The sequence below is a fragment of the Hylaeus anthracinus genome, unplaced genomic scaffold (assembly GCF_026225885.1).
Source record: "Hylaeus anthracinus isolate JK02 unplaced genomic scaffold, UHH_iyHylAnth1.0_haploid 3, whole genome shotgun sequence".
Classification (NCBI taxonomy): domain Eukaryota; kingdom Metazoa; phylum Arthropoda; class Insecta; order Hymenoptera; family Colletidae; genus Hylaeus; species Hylaeus anthracinus.
In genome coordinates, this window is record NW_026535284.1 from 6493999 (window position 1) to 6507349 (window position 13351).

Genomic DNA, 13351 nt, shown 5'->3' on the forward strand with positions numbered 1-13351 from the left:
TTAAGTATGAACATTGGTGTACCTTAAGTAATCAAATTTCTGTTCTCTTTTTAATTTCTAAGTTGAAAAGAAACTAGAAAACAGGAAATATAGTGACATATGACTCCAAATATATATATAGTGTGCATGGATTTCTGAACTACTTTTCCTATGGATGGACTTCACGAATACCTAACGCTTTCAGGACTGAATTAAAAGGCTCGGGAGCCATTGCTATACAAAATGTCACGGTGGTTTAACAATCGAGACCGATGGGCAAACACACTCGCGCATAATTCGACGTCGGTGAATGGACAGCCGCGCAGGCATTTCTGGAATTATTCCGTGGAAGCATTTACACTAATCGCCATTCCTAGGTAGTTTGCAAATTTCATCGCAGAATACCATAATTGGACGAATGAGGCACCTGGTTATACGGATGCAGACAGATGCGGACCGAAATAGTTGCCCGACCACAAGTTGAAACAAATTATGTTAGGGTACCGATAGTCTTCCGTGCATCCCAATTTAGACAAATTCCGCTCGACTTATTACTTGGGAATTCTGCAAGATATTCAGGACACCTCAATTATGGTACTTTGTATTTCGTGCTCAATGAATATTTAATGTATCTTTCGACTACTCTAGAGTATTTAAACGAAATAACATATACAATATTTCGTTTTCGTGTATCGCATCACTTGACCGTGATTAAGTTATATTACATATTAATTTAGTAAAATCAATTGTAATATTTGTAGGTTCTAAATATGACTCCAAATCAGACAGTCTAAATTTTATTCATTCAGATATATTACAAATATTGTAATGTGTATTGTGAACAGCATATGTATATATACATGTATTTAAAGTATCATACGTGTGTTCATTTGATATATTTATATGTATATTAATTATTATATATTCACAGATAATATAAGTATTTTTATCTATATCTATATTTTTCAAATGTATTAATTATGAATATAAATAAATAAATGAATAAATACGTACATAAATGCATGCCTATTAATCCTATTTCTTTTTAAACGGCACCTATTCCAAGTTTGCTATCCACATCGTTTCATAAACTTCGCTGCCAATTTTGCAATCTTCGATTCCGTGTAAAAATAAACAACGTTAAAAACGCCGACTAATTGTGTCGGTGCCGATTTATTTTTTGCAAGCGCGCCCTCGAAACCCCTTGTTAAAGCGTCCCACTTCAAAGTGTAAATCATACGAAACACTCTGACGTTGACAAGAAGCGCGGCTCGCGTAAACAACTGACTAAATAAATTGCAAAATAAAACAGCGGAAGAACGACGCTCGGCAATTAACAAACGTAACAAGCGGGCCAAACAAACACTTAATCTGATCACCACCGTCAAACTCTGTTCCCTCCCGCGACAACCTCTGGTCTATGTTCTCACTCGAGGATAGAATATTCACCATGCGAGGTATATGGACGGTTTCCACTCATCTATCGCAGCTGTAAACTGGTGCAGTTGCCACAGTCGTGTTTCCTAAGACCCTTAAAAGGCCATAGCGTGGCCAGCGGAACGATAGAAGGCATCGATTGAAGTCAAATCCGAAGATACTCATCAATTCTTTATGATTTGGTTCATGAAATGTTTTAGGAGTGGAGTTGGAATAAAAGACCAGACAGTGGAGAGCGAGGAATTAAATAATTATGGCCCGAAGAGTATGGATCCTTCCAATGGTACTTACTGATTTAATGGCTATGGTGCAATGATAATGGAATTGTAAAAGGATTTTTATTAGTAGGTAAATGTAATGACTCCGATGTTTATGTGATGGCTTCTGTAGTGGTTTCGAGTGATAAAATCGTTTTTACCATTGCTTATTCAACGTGGTTCCAAGATGGAATGATAAGGTAAATTACATTAAAATTCGAATGATTACGACATTGTATCTTTAGAGAGCAATGTCAGTGAATTAGCGAGGATTTTCCCGTGAAAATGAGCGCAAACACGACTCTATTTGGACTATTATTTATTATATGAATGCATGTAGTGATTGCTCGCGAAAAGAGTGCCATAAGCCCCGCCCATAGGTGGAGCTTCTAACACGTGTTTCTTCGTTGAACTATAAAAGCATCTCTATTCTTTAAACAAGTACGTCGTATGAAAAGAAGAGTCTCTCTTCGTAAAACAAGAAGAGTAAGTTCCTTTAAATAAGTAGAATAAATGAGTCGAATTAAACTTACAAACACGACTCTATTTGGACTATTATTTATTATATGAATGCACGTAGTGATTGTACGCGAAAAGAGTGTGCCATAAGCGCCGCCAATGAGTGGAGCTTATAGCACGTGTTTCTTCGTTGAACTATAAAAGCATCTCTTTTCTTTAAACGAGAACATTGAATGAAAAGAATCTCTCTTCGTGAAACAAGAAGAGTAAGTTCCTTTAAATAAGTAGAATAAATGAGTCGAATAAACTTACCCCTCGAATAAATACACTCACCCGCTTTTCGTCGAATAAATATACCTCGAGTAATTTTTACGAATCGAAATATTCATTTAGATAAAGATTTCGCCTATATCTGGTAGACTGTTAACAACAAAATTCTACGCCTACGCTCCTCCCCCTTTTCCATAGTAGTATATCTCGTTGATTGGCGTTCCGCGAGGCGAGTCGCGATCGTTTTCGATTTCATCTCTCGCTTTTCGTTTCACTGGAGCGTTTCACACGAAGTGGCCCCTCCAACAGGGCCGATTTCAACGCGGATTTCGCGCGTGCACGCGTGCAAAGCGAGTTGGAGAGGGTGTAGGCGGTGGTTCCCGAGTGGGGGGCAACGGGGGCGTGCCCCGTGCATCTAGATTCCGATCTTCAATTAGCCCTATATCAAGCCAGTCGCCTGTCCGTGATTTAAATACGGCCCCACACTGTTCGAAACGAAACGCGCGAATTCGACGCGTGGAATTTACGATCGGTTTTTCTGCGCGTCCCGGTATATCTTCGCGGTTCGACAAATGGCTGCGTTGCGGCTCTGTAAATTCATAAAGCCGACGGAAGCGCCTATAAGTCTCAGAAAATCGAGTTTTCGCTTTTATGGGCGTGCGTCGCGAATCTGTAATTTAATCAACGATCGTAATATGGAAATAACCAAACGTACATGTATCGTAGAATAATTAAGCGAAGGAAAAATGTATGTATAAATTACATATGTAACACCGTGCATGAGTATTCATAATTACATTTCGTATTGACATAACACGGCATTATTATTGCGGAAACAAATAACAGATGTTACGAATGATTTTATTATCTGATATTTCCAGGGACACCGTATATTTTATATTTTATTCATGTATGTATTTTAATTTTCGTTTTACTGGAGTGATAAATGATGAAGAGTTATTAAGATAAACTTTTACTCGCTCAACTCGAAATATTATTTTATTTCGTGATTCTGATTGCAATTTTTATAGAATCGATAACAGATCGAGATTTATTTTACATTCATTATTCGGAATTTTTTATTGAATTAGAATTTCGCTCCATTTTTTAATGAATTTATGTGGCAAGTTGATGTGAACGGAGTCGCTTTATAATATTATCAGGCACTTTCCGCTCATGTGCATAAAACGTGTGAATTTAACGTCTTCCTGTTTACCTTGCAATTACTGTATGTAAATGAGCCTGAAATAAATCTGATCGTGAATTATCATATGCAAATACAAAGGTGGGAGAAAATACGATTAATCGAACTGCATGCGAAAAACATGATGATTGCGTGATGTCGAATAAATTACTTTTCTTTTATGCGTTCACGCGAAACTGGACACCTGAGCGCATCGACGTCGCCATTTTAGATCGAATTAAATTTCACCCGATGGATCGACGATTTTTTATTACGCAGCGCTTAAAAATTAATTTACTCCAGAATTAACATTTCGTTTGTACTTTTGATTATTGGGAAAATTGAAGAATACGTCAGAAGCTCCAATGTAATTATTATTGTTCCATTATCTTGGAAGAATTTTTATGAATTACTTTTAAAAAATATTTTTCAGTTATTATAACAGTTATGCAAGGTAGTTACGAAGTTTGCAGTCCATGCATTATGAATAGATGAAATTTGTCATTATATTATGGATAAATAAACTCTGAGATATAAAATAAAATTATATTTCGTATCGAATCTAGTTTTATTTCGTGATTATAAGAAGCAAACAAATTTGTCTTTCCTCTATTGGGCATCAATTGATAAAATTACTCGAGGCAAGTGTAATCATAAAACTTTCCAAACAACTCGTTGTATTATATTCTCAATCGCCGTCTATGATTCCAATAAAACTTTGCCTATCCCTGGCTGGAAGACCGACTTTCAGTTGCACCACATTTACATCTTTTCACGAGAGAAATTCTCGCTATTCGCGTATATAGCATACGACGCCATGGAACATTTTGTGCTCCCGTATAACGATCGCGTGGCTCGTGAACTGCACGCGCGCAGGCTTTCAGATTCCGATCTCCAATTAGCTGTTATATCAAGTAGACGCATTCAACCGAGACTCTGATCGCTGGGTATTCCTGTATAAGCTAAATAAAAGCTAAACGAACATGGTTACGTTCGTGGAAAGCGTGTCACGTGAAACGTCACGCGAAAATACCCGGCGAAAGAGTTTCGATTACATCTGCGATCTCTTAACGGGAACGGGACAAAGAGCGTTCTCCTTTTTCATCCTTTGACGATGTCAATTCAGAAATTCCCTTTTTGTTCGGCCGCGGTTCGTTTGCCAGCCGCTATTGTTCGAAAAATCGTATCGCGCACAGTGGTGAGTTTTCCCATGTCAGGGCTGCTCTTCGTGCATCGTTGCCAATTAATTCTCTTCTTGCCAACTAATTAACCGCCGTTGCCAACACTCCTTCTGGACAACTGAATTGTAATTATGAACATCTTTCATTCAGGTGAGGGTGGAAACAGGTGAATCATCTTGCAACGATAAATTAAACATTTTTGGTATTAATGTGACATTTGTTTTTTTAAATCAGAGGCTTATGGTAATAATAATCTTCGATTCATGTATGAATTTTATACATTTTTTTCTAGAAGTGTTTAAAAGAATTTTGTATTTTGGCTTTCATGACTCGAAACTTCTGAAAATATATTTGTGGAGCATCATTATCGAGTGCCGACAGAATTCAGGGAGTAAATAAACTTACAAAAATGTTTACACTTACGAATAGACTGCGGAACATTATGCAAAATAAAATCTTCGCGAACGTGCCTACAAAAATTGAACTTAAATAGGAATTTATTTTATTCTGCAAATATTATAACATGAACTTTACTTTCAATCTTTTTTATATTCTTACATATTGTCTGCATTTCGTAGGTTCTTGCGCATTAAAATTTCCTATAAGTGCATAAAGATCCGCAGTCTACTTACGAAAGTATACATTCGAGTAGACTAGATTTATTTTAATCGCAGTATCAGTCTAGTACATCCTAAGTTTATGTGACGTTGCATGCGTTTAATGTTACCACTGTCGCGACGATTTCGTGAACCAGTAACATTGCATCCATTCCTGCATGTTACAGTTTTTGCCCTCCTCGGCTCCACGCATTCCGCCATAATTTCTGACGCTAGGAGAGGCGCGCAGCAACCTATGAACATTGAACACACACGAGCACGACCGACCAACTTGGCCGGCGCACCGTTTCGCACATTCACGTCGGCGCACAGGCGACCCGAGATTTCGATCTCTAATTAGCTGTATATCAAATGAACGCGCTCGCCCGAATCCACTCTGGCATTCAGCTACGAGCAGAGAACGTTACAGTCACCGCTCTTACGTTTCTGCTCACCGTTTTGCCCACCCCGCCCTCTCCCTAAGCGCCACTTTATAAGTTCCCGTGAGTCTCGGGCAGGAATTCAGCGACGGTTGCGTCGTAATATTTTCCCACCTAAGTGAAGTATTACTTGACAGAATTGGGGTAAGTAATTATTAGAAAGGTCGCAGAAAAAAGATAGAATAATTAGGGGCTGAAAAAGCTGAAACTTTATATGATTGTTTTGTTATTAGGAGAGATAGAGGCAATGTTTATTTAACTTTATTATAGAACATTTTTCCAAATTTTTAACTATAGTGCATGTATTTGAGAAAAATCGATAGGGATACAAGGGGTAGTTATCAATATTCATGGGACGATTTTGGTGAAAATTTAATGAGACATTGAGATGGGAATATAGAACGTAAATATAAAGTTTTATCGAAATACCCTGATCCGAGTCAATTGTGGTAAGCATAGTTCGACGAGCATTAAAGAAATCAAACCATCTAGGTGCACCCACGTTTGACAAAATTAGTTCGGTTCAATTTTGACACGTGAGGCCAATTGCAATGCTTAACAAGAAATGCATATTTATATCAGGATGGTCAATTATTCCCCTGCGTCACTTTGGATGCGCCACCGAGTCTCGCGCTTCTTGCGCTCTCTCCTCTATTGCTTTTCCACTGACGTCCGTTGCGCGTGTTTGCGTTAATATCGCTGGCGCATTAATGTGTGTTGGTTTTGCCCCCGTATGAATATGTATGCGTCGACATTGCGTAGGATTTATGCGGGGAGGGTGCCATTGGTCTCTTTTGGCCCCTCTCGGATGGTCCTCCGTCACTGTTCTTCCCATATTTGTCTATCCTCGCCCGTCTTTGTCGCTTTGCGTAGCGCGGTACGCGTTTCCCTGTAACTGTCTCCGTGTATCGCAAACGTTCAATCCCTCCCACGGCCCCTAAACCGGGACGTCGGTTCACGTATTTCTGCATCTTCATCCAACGCCAGCGGAACTGTCAGTATCCGCGCGGAATTGTGACTTTGATTTGTAACTCGCTCGCGCTGCAATCAGTGGACCGACCAATAGATGGGCGGATGATGCATCGACGTCCAGAGATCGTCGGATGATTAACAGTTTTCGAGGGGGAGAGGAACGGCCCACCGTGATTCGTGTCTACCCCCATTCGGCCACTGCCAGTCGATACGGGCACGCGAAGAAGACATTTGTGAATTTACGCGCCGGACAACGGCGTCCAATGAACTCGAAGAACGATCGTTTCTGAGTCTACTGCGTCGTTTATAACGTTGACTTCATCTCGAGTTTGTATTATAAGGGAGTGAAAAATATGGTGCTTGATAATTATTTTATGGACCACGCGTTTATTTTGAATTATGTATTTGTTTTTGATAAATGTATATGTTTGTGATTACTTGACTAGTATGTTTGATAACGCATGTATGAGCGAAAAATTTCTATTGAATTTCTCAGTTTGAAAACAAGGGAAACCTTACAGAAAAATTGATGAAGAATTCGTAGAGGTGATCAATTTGCACTACAAATATTTGTGGAAGAGTTTGAAACCTTGATGGAGATAAAGAAAGATGAACTCATATTTCAAGTTTATCGAAATACCTGACACGAAGTGCTAAAAATGATCGATTTGACGTTGGCCAGGACACTATTTTATCTGATGTAGGTATAGTATTGCCGTAGATACGGATCAGGATGGGTTAGTTATGTGTCTGTGATACTATGTAGAACGTTCAGGTAATAGACGCAGTGTGTAGGTCTCGACTGGTAAAAATATACTTCTTATCAGCACAATCAATTTATGAAGCCTTCACAGATATTGCCACACTTTAAATTATTCTTCAATTCCAAGATTATTTTCTTCAAACATTTTTCAATGATACTCCAGAAATGTTCATAGTACTCACAGGTAATCGATTCTTGTCTTCGTGTATTATATCTTCCTTTAATAAATGCCTTGAAAGCACAGGATGGTTTCTACTTTGTACTTCGATAGCTAAAGAGAACTATAGAGCTGAATCTAAATTAACAATATACTTCTTATCTGTACAATCAATATATGAAGCCTCCACAGATATTGCCATACTTTAAATTATTCTTCAATTCCAAGATGATTCTCTTCAAACATTCTTCACTCCTCCTGTCCTTCCTATCCCTCTTTATGTATATTATACACTCATTTATTTTTATTAAATCTATTTCAGACTGTCTCGAAGACAATTAATCGAGAATCAATTTACAACATTCACGAGCAGAGACCATTTCAAAGCAAGAAACCACAGCTCCCATGTGACTACATGTGTCAGAAATCGTTCTACTTTTTTTCTCCTTACTAGCCGACTAATAAAGTATCGACATGTCAAAGGTTAAACCGATTCAGGTCAATATTTTCCGTCGCGATAATTCGCCAAACGAAGTTTGCATCGCGATCGTTTCGATCCGCAGCGACTTTTCCACCACTGAGATAGCCGCCGGTGCCTCTGCCCTGGGAGCCGCTTCCAGTAGGATGGTGCCTCTTCCTGTTATCCACGCCCGTCGAGAGATATCACAAAAAGCTAATCGGGTTCGTGCTGAGCTTTAATCAAACGGCCGCAGTAGCTGCGCACAGCAGAAACTCGCTTCGCATTGGCTTTATCTTTGACTGAAGCACCGCAAAAGTCGTGTATCCCTTTCGAGCTGCGGAACTAATCGAGTTTCCCAAGCATCCCGACGGACAAAGTGCTCGATGAAAGCTTTAATCTAAAGTGCTCGTATACGTGTGTGTATACAAAGAATTTTTCGACACAATGCGATTATGAATTTTCATGCGGTGACCAAGTGTCTCGCGACGTTGGCGTTGGTGGCCATTAGCTCTACGAAATGGTTCCTCGAGCGTGTTATTCGACAAATATTCGCTGGCGGTTTAGTGGCGTTTCGAGACGAGATTTCGAGAATTAGGTCGTCTTCGTATTATGGGAAAATAATAATGGGTGATTCGCTTTTGTTGTTTCATTTGTTTGATATTCAATATTGGTTTATACTTGTTTTTTGTGGAATTTGAAAGCGATATTTACAGTCAAAATGTTATTGCATGTCTTTAATGAAACTTTTGTTAAACCTCGTAAATATTCGTACCCTCTATGACTATTGAAGAAGTTTGATTCAATTAAATAATAGTTTTGATATTACCAAATGAATTTTTCATTATAAGTATATTAATGAATAAGTTTATATATGTATATGTTTATGTATATATCAACATATTTATACAAATACACACTTGGAAACATCAAACCTATCATTTAATTTCAACAAATTTCTTCGATAGACATACAGGGTACGAATTTTTACGGGACTGACTGTAAACGTATCTCAATTAATTCTTATTATTTGCAATTGCTCAAGGGATAAGTTTAGTATCACAAATTATTTTCGCATTTTGTTCTGTTACATTGGATCCGTCGTTCTTAATATCTAAATTTTGAGTTCAGATTTGGAGTCAGCGACCTCAGAAACCCCTGTATACCAAATTTCATCAAAATCGATCGTCAGGAAAAGTGGATATAAATGTTTCTCTTTTAAACAACTGCGAGAGCTAATCCCAACCAGGAAATACTACAATGTTTACTATTATGTCAAGGAATTTAGAGGGGTGGGCCACTCGGGAAATACTACAATGTTTACTAGTATTTCTCGGAATTGGAACGGCCTTGCAAGGACGCTGTATGTAATAGGTCGCTACGTCTGTTCTTCTCTTATAATTATCTATAATATAGGAAACTTTGAGGTGTCATAGCTCAGCGTAGAATCGTCTGATTCGATTCTACCAAAATTCTATTTGAAGGTCACAATTTCTACTACTTAATACATAGTTATTGTTATTGTCAGATACTTTTAAACAATTGTTTTTTTTTATAACAATTTATGTGACTTTGAAGTGCCTAACTCGGCGCAGAATCGTCCGATTCGATTCTAACAAAATGGAGATTAAAGGTTGGAATTTCTACTATCTAATAGGTAGTTACTATCATTGTTCGATACTCTTAAACAATTGTTTTTTCTTAAATATATAATTATTAAATATTACTCTCATTGTACCATGTAGCTCGGCGTGGAATCGTCCGATTCGATTCTAATAAAATTCAAATTGACGAACGGAATTTGAATTATCTAATAGATTGTCATGATCATTGTAAGATACTCTTAAACGTTTGTTTTATTTATTGCTGTACTGGCCAGAAATATAATTGTGTAACAATTGCATGCTGGTAGTTAACTTGCGGTTCCAGGCAAGTAAATAATAGTATCAAGGGTACCATAGGATACTATAACTATAGGATATAGGATTATGGGATACTATAATTAAAACGTTTAAACTAAATACATAAATTGCACAATAATAATATGTTATAATCGAGGCAGATTTAAAAGAGCAGCAAGTGGGCCGGACGAAGCCGGCATACGGAAGCGAAGCGAGATCCTGCAGCCGTACGTGATCAGTCCACGTTCTATTGGATTCAGTCCGGGCTGATAAATGCAATTTTGTACACACCCAGAAGACATTTGAAGACTACTCCTCGCGAAGTTTCACCGAAATCGGTTAATAACTCTCATAATTATGAACATTTAAAAAAGTGTTCCGCTAATTTTATCCAGCATTTTACAAAGAAGATCCACTAATATTTCAATACTAACATTTCAAGTAATGTTTATAGTTGTTAACCTGTATTAAATTATTAAAAATACAGAAAAAATTCCTCCACATCAACCACTTCCACCCCCAAGACCAACCCTCTCTCCAATTCCACCACCCTAAGAATCCACAGCTCACTTTTCTCCACCTTCGCACAATTCTGTAAATGGACGAGCAAAAGTCTAACATGCTGATTCCCACAACATTTTAGTAGAAAGGGTTCATTTCAAGCCCCAACCTCGATCGTCATATTCCCCAGATATCCCAAGCGATTGTTAAATTATTCCTCTCGGCGTCGGGAGTATTTCGGCGGGTTCGCGTAGAAGAGCGAAGTAAATGAAATAGGATCCGACCGTAAGGGCAAGATGTCGAGTGGGGGTGGATGTGGGGGTTGTGGAAAAACGAAGAGCAACGACTCGAGTCTATAATAACCAGCGCTTCAAATCGAACGAGCAACGAGATTTCGTTTCGTTTCGGTCTCTCCCCGTGCCGATGTGTTCTAATTTCGCTCCGCGGAGCTTTTAAAACGAAGTACCCACTCGAACGAGGGGGGGGGGGTGGTGGAAGTCCATCGATTCCATGGGAGTTCACGTACGATTTTTATGGAACGTCCGTATTCTCTTATCCGCGTCGAATACGGCTGAAAGAGGGAGCCTTTTTTGTTCCGGCGCAAAGTAAATTCCCAGGCAAATTGGCATCGTCCGTTCCCGCCTGGCTTTCGATGAAGGAGAATAATTCGACGGTGGAAAAAAAATTATAGTCACCCTTTGACGCATCGAGTCAATCGATGGGGAGAGTTGGTTATATCAAGGTATATTTGAAAACTGGCTCCATCGACGGACTGTATGCATGAGAAGTCATTTCGAATGCGGAAAATTCCGATGCACTTGTCTTTCGTATACTCTTCGCATTGAAACGTCTGTGATCGTGCGTCACCAGGAAGTTACCAGTTTTGCTAGTTTATTATATCTTAGAGCGGTAGAATTGGGGGTGGAAGTGGTCGATGGTCAGAATTTTTTCTGCACTTCTAATTATTTCAAACAAATTAACAACTAAGAACATTACTTGAAATTAAATTCAATGTTCACCCAGCGTGAACATCCAGCGTCCAGTCATTAAATGAAAGAACATTAATGCTGCAATATTAGTGAATCTTTTTTGTATTTAGTTTTAGTGTCTCAATTAACCCATTTCAGGTGTCTCCTCTTTTAATGGAGGAGTTGAGTTCAGCCAAAAGGGCTATATTTTTGTTCACTGTGGTTCACGAATCATTTGTAGTGTGTTGAGTTCTCCTTTTTCTGTTGAAGCTACTGCATTGTAATAACACAAAGACTTTGTTTTATTGAGTATATTGCTCAATCCTTTCTCAGACACTTGAATTATTTTATTGCTATGCGTGGAAACACGCTATTGCTCCATAAAGCAACGTAGAGACACTATGGCAGTTGATAGTAAATCTCATGTACATCCACCTTGCGCATAGTCCAAGAATACATACGATCATCTTCAGGGAGTAAAATATATCTCTAATATAAACACAGGAGCCTTAGAAAACAGGAAAATACACTCCAAAGTGGGATTAATAATTAATACAAATGATACAGGAAGGTCCTAACACTGAATGTTTAGTATTAGTACTCTCTATAATACTCTTCCAAATCAAGCCTTCTTTCCCGCGCTATTCTAATTACTGATAAGCACTGCTTATAGTACTTCAAATTAATTTAAAGTAACCTATTTGTCCCTTTATTGTGTATATTTCATTTTTTCAAATACTGCTGCACCCCTCCCAAAGAATGAGGAGTGGCTACCCCTAAAATTAACCATTTCTGTTGTCCGCTACATCGCACCAAATAAACATCAATTATCCCGTAATTCTAATCACGTTCCCCAAAATTAATTTTTCACGATGAATAGCCCACCGAGTTTGAATGCTTCCCTCGTGCTTTAATTAGCCTCATTACGTCGAGTGCTCTTCAAAATTCGTTGGCGAAGTTACATCGTCGACGTTTCGCAAATGCGCGACGACGGGATATGGAAATACGCCGTTCGAGGGAGGGAAATTTCATTTCGTTATCCTTTCGGCTACGCCGGCGTATTAACATAAATTTCCATTGTCGCGCGTTATTTACGACTCGATGCCGCTTTTGGCGTTCTCGATTTATTTCCATATCGACCGATACCGGTTTAATAAATTTTCCCCCGCGCGCTATAGTCGAACGAACACGCTCGCGTGTTCCCCTAAACGTTCGCATCGTCGAACGCCTAAAAGGGGAGTCGAAACTGTTCTCTTTGGTAATGAACGATCTATTTACGAACGTACCGGCAACAAAAGGATCGCTTTTGGTAACAACATTCGCAACAACGTTCCGCGATAGAGTCTGCGAGACGTGCCCTCAAACGGTGGATCGTTTGATTGTTTGTTCTACATTCGGAGGGAAACGCGGCAACGATGATTAACCATCGATTCATCGACGCGTTACGGACAATGGCGAATTAGACTCGATTTTGGAATTATAATTTCCGATCGATCCGAACGCTGGGGCGTTCATTATACCTTGCTCCGGGACAAATGTTGGAAAGCGCCAGAGAATTGATTCGATGTTCATCCATACGGAGAATCAAGGGAGAGGGGGCGAAATTAGAATTTTCACCTGGATGGAGCGATGATTAGAAGATTGATAATTAATTGTTTGGCGATATTTGAATAAAAGTTAATGTTTGACGGAACAAAGCGTTTATCAAAATTACTTTAGGAGTTTAAGTTTAGTAAGAAAATGCGTGGTGAATAATTCAAGTATACATTTCAAATTGAATATTGGAAAAAATAAAATCGTAAAGTTCTCTATGGAAAACCCTTCATGTAC

The 13351-nt window shown here is 38.7% G+C and overlaps 1 protein-coding gene across 1 annotated transcript in view; it reads left to right on the forward strand.

The window, feature by feature from the left end:
- Positions 1–9675, forward strand: part of LOC128894060 (tyrosine-protein kinase receptor torso-like) — a 296503-nt gene extending 286828 nt beyond the window's left edge. Inside the window, exon 19 of the mRNA XM_054155492.1 lies at positions 9664–9675. The gene's annotated coding sequence lies outside the window, so the exon portion shown is untranslated. The remainder of the gene's footprint in view (positions 1–9663) is intronic.
- The last annotated feature ends 3676 nt before the right edge of the window (positions 9676–13351 follow it).